Raw genomic sequence first — 8,488 nt, 5'->3', positions numbered from 1 at the left:
ACGGATGTGTCGTCCAGCTGTTAGCAGCCCATTGGATCTCACCCAGCCTCTCGCCTAATAAAAAAGGATTGATTTCAGCCTGTCACAATGAAAAGCAATCCAGTCTTAATATCCCAAGTCCATCCTTGCTCCCAATGCAGGTTTTTTATTTTCTTAATCTTCTAAAAAATTGGCCATACTCTACATTTTCCCTGACAATACGTTTGCCTTAGTCACACATTTCCCAAGAATTAACTTAAAGCTCAGACTACCTTGAAGCAGTGTCTCACAGGTTCAGTCGGCACTACAAATGCGTTTTGATAAGAAAAGCTGTATGAACCAATATCTGTGAACAAAGAAACTAATGCCTTTACATTAAGGGTACCAAATAATCAAGAGAGAGACACACACACACACACACACACACACACACACACACACACACACACACACGCACACACACACACACTAATGAAAGCAAAGTAGAATGACACTTGAAAAGAAGGGTTTGGCCTCACTTTTTTTTCTGGGAGCCATCCATCCCAATTTGCATCAAGAGAAAACAAAAAAAAGCTTCAGTTCATCCAGGCAGCCTGTTATTGTCCCCAAAAACACGTTAGCACTCACTAACTGCGGGCGTATTCAAACGTCGCGCAGTGTTTGGGCATCGTTGTCTTTTTATGGGCAATTGTCGGTCTAATGCAGGGAGGCTAATTCTCCAGAGCATTTTCCCGAGCACTCAAAGATTACCTTGGCTTCCTTCTGTGCTGCTATTCATGGTGTTCATCCTGAGTACACTGGGTCTCTGAAGACTGCACTGTGAGACATTAAGAACACAATGTAAAACGTGTCTGTCCCCCACTGGGACACGAGTATATTTCAATGTGCACATCTATGTCACGTAAACCAGACCCCACCAATACCCACAGACGGGATATATTATATTATCCACAAGAGCATTTATACTCCAGCGTCTTGTGATGTTTCTGTTTACCAGTACCAATGCACTGCGCTTCAATTAGCGGGCCGTTTTGTTTTTTTCCCTGATCAGCGAATCACAAATTATTCCCACCGCACTTTCCTGTTACGTCCCCGCTCTAAAGACATCTTTCAATTGTCCCCATCAACCCAAGCTCTATGACCAGCTTCCTGAATTCACGGCTGTGAGGGTTGGTGCTGAGTAGTGTCCCAAGAAATTCAGAAGCTCTCTTGTTTGTGTTGTTTTTTGGGGGGGAAATTTAACTCCTAACCTTTTTCATTTTCATAATTCACGTTTGAAGGTAAATTGAACCTTTGTGTGCGAACATTGCAACAGTCAGCCTTTACCTACTACACTGAAATCTCTCCTTTCACCACGCGTCCTGGAAGACTTTCACGCTCATACATAACTACAATCTGGCCACTAGTGAAATCATAGCATACGGATAACTTTTTACTGCCCAAGATATTTAGCATATAATAAGATACAAGCACAAAACAAGGGGATGTTTTATCAATGCAACTGGACTGCATGACTGCAAGGGGGGCTCTCTGATCATGACATTGTGCCAAATGCTATTTCTCTTCGCCCTCACATTGACGTTCCTCTCTCTCTCGACATTCTTATTCCCCCCTGCATGTTGCTGTCTCTTGCCGATCCAAGACTCCTCCCACGTCCCGATCTGTCTGTGCTTCTTCCTACACTGTGCTCTCCCCCTCTTTCTCCCCCCCCCCCCCCCCCCCCCCCCACGTCTTGTCTTCTCATGGGTGGCACGCTGGCGGTGGGAGTTATGCACTATAGGTCATAAGGGTATGAAAATATTTCCCCAAGCCGTAGAGTTCACAAGGCTAAAAATGCACAGAAAACACCTGCCTCCGAAACTGTGACGCCCACGAGACCAACCAGCAAACGTTAGCTCAAAGTATCAAATTCCCTCGATAGAAGAAGAACAAGCGTTTAGACCGTGAACTATGGCCTTTTAAGGGAAGAGAAAGTGTTGTTGTTTTTTTCTCTTCCACAAGAAGGCAAATCTTGCTCGATTAGATATTCACACGTCGGCTGAACAAACTGACCTCCAGCCTCTCTAAACAAAGCGCAGTAAGGAACGGAACGCATAAGATGGCGCGAGCAAGGCGGGAAACGTGTTTGTGACCTCAAGCCGAAAACAATGACATCCTTTATGCATATCCTCTTATCTGAAAAATGACTAGAATTCATTTCTGTGGAAATACAATATGTCATGTCATATGATCTATATGTACTTTATTGTAGCTATTCTAGTTTGTAGTCCAAATGCAGTCCAGCGTTGTCGATACAATGTGAACTATGTTATATTTGTGTGGATGATGAGAGTGCCAACTAAGCCTGATTAAGATTAGCTTTGCGATTTGTTTGTGCATTATGATGACTCATCATCAACCGGTGGTGTCCATATTTCTGTCATTGATGATTTAGTTTGACAGTAAGAAAATGTAAAGAATATTGGAAGCAATATAGTAGCATGTTGTCCTGTTTTGTGTTCTATGTCTGTTGTATGAACCTTTGAAATTACTAAGATTTTGAATGAATAGGTTTACATGTACTTTTTGTAAGTTATGAAAATGCTGCTATTTGATAAGTAAACTATACAAAAATATTTTAGTTGAAAAGATGTCTGGTCTGTTGATTAGAAACATGCTCTAAAAGGCTGGAGCATAAAACGAGGTGTATAGAATGCTATACAGTATTGGTAAGATAGTAAAAGTAATAATAGACTCCATAGTACAACCTGTGCCAAACTAGACCTCCGCAGCTTCTGAAAATTGTAGATGTGCGATCAAATGTTAGATATCAATAACTTGTTTAGAAGTGCTGATCAAGTGCCAATCAAACACCGTCTTTTAAGTTAAGAAAAAGATAATCAAATACATGACTTAAGAAAAACAAAGGACAAATAACTTTTTTGTGCATTGTTTTATCCCATAGGTACATAGAGTAAGAGTTAAAGATTGTGATTTTTATGGATCCATGTTGTTTTACACTCCATGCATCCCTTGTGTGTTTGTTTGACCTGTGGCTTAAGTACTGCTGTCTCACAAAATGTCTCTATAGGCCAGCATGGACTAAAGCATAACATGTTATAAGCATTCATAACATACCATTAACAATCAAAAATGTGTTTGTGGAGTTAGGTGTTATCTTTTTGCACGTCTTCTATTGCATGGTATCAAAGTAAATTATGAGGAAAAAAAAAAAGCTACAAAAATCTGCGAGATGTCTCTCGCAAACGTTCAAAGACATAACGCTGCATGCGGTCAAATGTAAAGCACTTAAGTTTACTCGCCTCATGTTAAAAAAAAAAAAAAAAGAGTTGTTTTTTATGTTGTGAGTTGGGAGGGAGCTCATTATCGTCATGTTGGCCGGAAAAAAAAGACACACACATACACACATCTCAGATCAAATTCTAATCAATCAAGTTCATGTCTCTGCACATCATCAGAGAAGATATTTTGATTTTCAGGTACAGTGAGGAGTATTAAAAATGTGAAACAAGCAAACGTGAAAATGTTATTCAGTGCATTGGCTCCTTGTGTTGTCTTTTTAGGATATCGGGCATGCATTTCTTTTTACAAACAGGTTGAACCTCATTGAACCTGTCCCATAATGTTTTTTGGATTTTTGTCACAGCTTGAAAGCCCAGATCTAATCTATGAATGTACCCATTTACTCTTTTTTTCCTGTTGAATGTTATATCAGTCTTTAATGTAAATTCAGGGCAGGAATGTCAAATACATGTAGAGTTAATATCTATGTCAATAACAGATTTCAGCTATAGTCAGGTAGGCCTCACGCGGCCACAGTCATGATCCAGATATGTTTTTAACACAACTTCCGATTCGCTGTCAACATTACCTTGTTTGTTTGGTGTTGCATAAATGCACTTTACTGATCAGTGGGGTCATATTGGGTGTGAAATGAAGCAAACCATGTTGGCTTTCAACAGATTTTTTCTTCTTTATTGTCATTCTTTTTCGCTCTGATGTTACTTTTATTTATTAAGTCCCTTATACTGTATATGGTCTCATGAATGATGGAAAGGGCTGGAGTCTCAGACAATATAGAAAAGTAGCACCTGTTTTCTCACTCGAAGGCATCTCCTTCACATTCCCTTCAGCAGAGGTTTGTGTCAATCACTGAGTGCTTTGTTTTTAACCAACGTGTGAAACCAGGAGGGGGATCTGTACACTTTTGGCCCTTTTGCGCCCTCTTTTGCTTTAAATTACAAATTTAGAAAGATGGTTTTCATTTCTCCAGCAAATTGAGATTGGGCTGAAGGCACTGAGGGCAACCCTGTCTCCTACAAAGTTATGTTCCCATACAACTAAACTGTGCTCACAATCACGTTGAGAGGGAAACTCGTTTTCTCCAGGATTAGAGAAAACTGTTGCCGAAAACTGTTGCCGTTTTAAACGGTTTGGAACACGTGGTCAACGTCGTAAATTGAAACATACCAAAAAAAATGCCACGAACAGACTCTGTTTGGTTTGGGCAACAAAAGACATCACAGTTTGCCTTAAAATGACTACAAAACTGAAACAAAACGCAACAAAACTATTTGGTTTGGTTTAGTAAAAAACATGGGCTAAAATTACTATGAAATTGAAACAAAACCAAAAACTACTTGATTTGATTTAGTAAAAAACATCATATTTGGGCTTGAAATGACTACGAAATTGACAACAAAACCCAACAAAAGTATGTGTTTCACATTTGACACAAAGCATTCTGGGTGAAAACCAAGTGTTTGTTTGTCCCATTCACCACCTACATCTCCTCCCTCCGAGGACTTACGCCGACTCATTTGAAACTTATTTGTGATACGTCAAAAGCAATCGTAATCCACAACAGTCTACATTATTCACTATGCAGTTTTGTTGTATGGGAGCGTACCTTGTAAGACAGGCCTGATGCATGCTCAAAGTCTGGCTGATGTTACAGTCGGATCTGAGAGACACCATCGGCACCAGCAAAATGCGGATTGCCTCTGCCACCTCGACGTGATTCAAAGGAAACCTATTAGACTTTGAGTGGTAAAGGCCTGGTTAATGTCAATTGATGTTTCTCCTGTTATTTTGTGTCACAGACCCCTGTCGTTGCATTTACTGTTTCACATCTGAATGCTAATTGAACTACAGTATCATTCCAAAACTTGTTGTGTTTGTTTTTATTCTCACTCCAAATGTGTCCTGGACGTTCATCCGCCTCCACGGAGCCCTTTCACGAGAAGGCTAGGACTGGTTTTTAAAACACTTCAAACTGACTAGGACTGCTCGCTCCTCTCTTAAAAAGCCTCTTCTCCCTGAGTGTCACTCTCCCAGCCTACACGACATCACGATTTGTGTTCCGTTACACCGAGCACCTGCTACTGTGTCCACCCTTTAAAACGGATTAAGGTATTTCTGAGCCCTTTCGTCTGAGAAAATGCGGGATTCTTTGCCAACCTGACATGAGGCCATTTTTGTCTTTGACCCTCTGAACCTCCCATGAACTTAGTTGACCTTCTCCATCCACGAGAACTCATTCATGTATGTGTTGGATATTGACCACTTTATCTGTCAAACTCTGCGAGACTGTTCTTTTCTTTCCTTATCTGGACAATTTTGCAGGGGTTGAACGCTTGCTTCAGTGAAAACTGAAGGGAGCATGCCAATACCTTGCAACCATTTCCACGTCATTGTACATTTTTTTTCCGGGTTTTGTTTTTTTACTTCGTTTAACCTCTGTTCTTTCCATCTTATAGAAGAAGAAAAAATGGACTGACAGCATAAGATCAAATATTCCAACCTAAGAAAAAGTGATGTTTTCTTGTTGATTGGGTACATTTCTCTTGGATGTTAGCGACAACGGTTCTGTCTTTCGTTTGTGACGAGGAGAATCTGTGAAAGTCCACAGTGTTAACTACCTAAAGGGCTTTCTAGGACAGCATTTATATGTCTTTTAAAATGGAACTATTCAGAGATGAGAGGAAAATGTCTTTTTGTGCCATTTTAGAAAAAAAAAAGAAAAAAAAGTGTGACAGCTTTTTATGGCAAATATTTGTCAGCGAGAGTGCCAAATAATTCCATACTGAGCCAAAAGGCAGCCAGCCTACATAACTAAATGTTAGATCACTGGAATGGTTACGTCCCATTTCCACTCCCCTTGAAAAACATCACCCTAATTGTACAACGTTTGAGCTCATGTACCATTATTGTTATGCTGCCAGTCTGTTTTCTGCTTTTGTCAGAGAAACATCTCAGAAGCAGTATATTTTCTAAATGACACAGTGTTGGTAAAAAAAGAGACAACAGCTACTATGGTGAGGAAAATGAGAGGATTTTAAAAGTGTCATTGTTTTTGTTATTAGTTTATTTGAACATTATTCATTAATAGATTTAACGGTAATGACTATTTAATGTAACTGTAGTACTGTGTTTGTAAAAGAAATTCAGTGAGTTGTGTTTTATGACTCGTGGACTACCAGTGAAGTCAGCATTTCAGTGTTAATAATTGAATTGTTTTTTAAAGATTATTTTTGCGACGGCAACAAAGAGTCATTATAAATGTTCATTTTAACATCACTTGTCTTCTGTTCCTTTTTTCCCACCTGGTCCCTCTGCACTGTCTCACTTGAGTGACAGGTCGAGTGTTTACACAATTGCAAACAACACATTCTATGAATAGATCGATTTTCGAGTACTGAATCCGAGCATTTTCTGAACGTGTGTTTACGTGGACACGATGCTCATATGATGAGGAGTCAGATTGTGGTGCAATAGCTACGTATGTAGTGAAAGGTAGCATCACTTTCACATCACTTTCACACCTGGTTTACATGAAAATATTTGATGATTGGGTTTGTTTCATAGAAATAGAATAGGAGCACAACGGACGTTGAACTGTTGCCGTGGTAATAGAGTGCTAAAGGAATGAGTCCTTAAAAAACAGGAAATGAGTCAGCACGGTTCCCTCGTCTCCAAGTCAACAGGTTTTTTCAATGTTAGATGTCTGAAATAATGTCTACATGTCTTAATTAAAAAAGGCATTTGCTAACAAGTGTCTAAATGTGAGGACTAAACGTCCTCACTAAAACACTATCCGTCTTTAACTTAGTGTTGGTGACGTGAAGTTGTTTGACCGTGGGTAAACTTTGTTTATAGCCTAACGTTAGCTTTTTACTTCTGGTGATGTATTTACTCTTTAAAAATCATAAAAGTGGATTTTCCAGAAAATAAGCTCTGTGTTTGCCACAGAGATTATTTACTGCAATAATCCAAAATCCACATTGGCTTTCTGTCGAGGGAACCAATGTGTTTCTAACTTCTCGATTTGACTACAAAAATACATCTTCCCTGCAGCACTCTACCTGACTACAAAAGAAAATATCAATAGAGCCGAATCGACATCTGTTACGGTCAATTCATACTTTCTTTCTTACATACTTTGTAAAAGGGACAGCCGGTGTTGTGATGAATACTGTTTCCCCTGAATATGTGTTTCCCCCTACCTATACCTGAACCAACCGTTATCCCTAACCCTAACCACCGAGGGGGGCATTACTATTTTAACAGGAGGGAAATCTAATCAACACCGGCATGGCGGGACTATACACACACACACACACACACACACATACTAGACACTGTTGTTTTACACGTCACGCCACCATGAGTAAGTCCAGAACTTGCCTCAAATCGGTTTACTTGGAAGTTATTGTTGCAATGGCAACAGTACGCAACGGTATACGTAAAAATGGCCGCCGCTCTGACAGCTATGTCCATTTGGATGTAAATGTCCATTCTACTCATATTCTAATCTATTTCAGTGATCTGTTTACCGAGGTATGGGTGTTAGATAACGGACACTTCATTTAGTACCTCGTTATGCTAAAGATTGCTCTGTTTTTGGAGAGTGGCAGTGACTTTGGTCAGAGCCCATTTACAAACGTGAGCATTTGTTTTATTTAGTTAATGCAAGGGTTGGTAATCTTATTCAAAAACTTTTTTGTCATATTTTTTTGAATTCTCTTAACATCCAAACAGCAATCAAAAACTCTAGTATCAGTAGCTGTTGCAGGACTGTAATAAGCTTGTCCAATTAATTTAATTTGGCCTGAATGTAATGATTGGACGGTCTACCTGCTTGTCTACCTATCTGCCGGCGTAGATGATCACACTCTGTTCATGCACTCATTGTTCATCACCGTAGTCTTCCACAAGCTGCTAGTTTGGCGGCTGTGAGTACTAACAATAGCCATGTTGGTTGTTTTAAATGTACCATGATCATTTTAGGGGAGTCGCTTCAGAGGGAGGCCTGAATGTGCGGGTTGTTAGTGTTGCCGACTCGACGACGTTCTCGCTAGATTTACCAACTTTTTGGAGCTAGTGCTGCTAGCTACTGTCATTGGAAAAGAGTGTGCAACACTGGGCTGGGATTTTAGTTTGGATACTTTTTAAATCAAGCGTACTCTTGCTGGTTTCTCAACATTACCAACCCTATAGCTTTAAGCCT

The sequence above is a fragment of the Pholis gunnellus genome, assembly GCF_910591455.1.
Source record: "Pholis gunnellus genome assembly, chromosome: 13".
Taxonomy (NCBI): Eukaryota; Metazoa; Chordata; class Actinopteri; order Perciformes; family Pholidae; genus Pholis; species Pholis gunnellus.
The sequence above is the reverse complement of the archived record's forward strand: the minus strand, read 5'-3'. Positions refer to the sequence as shown.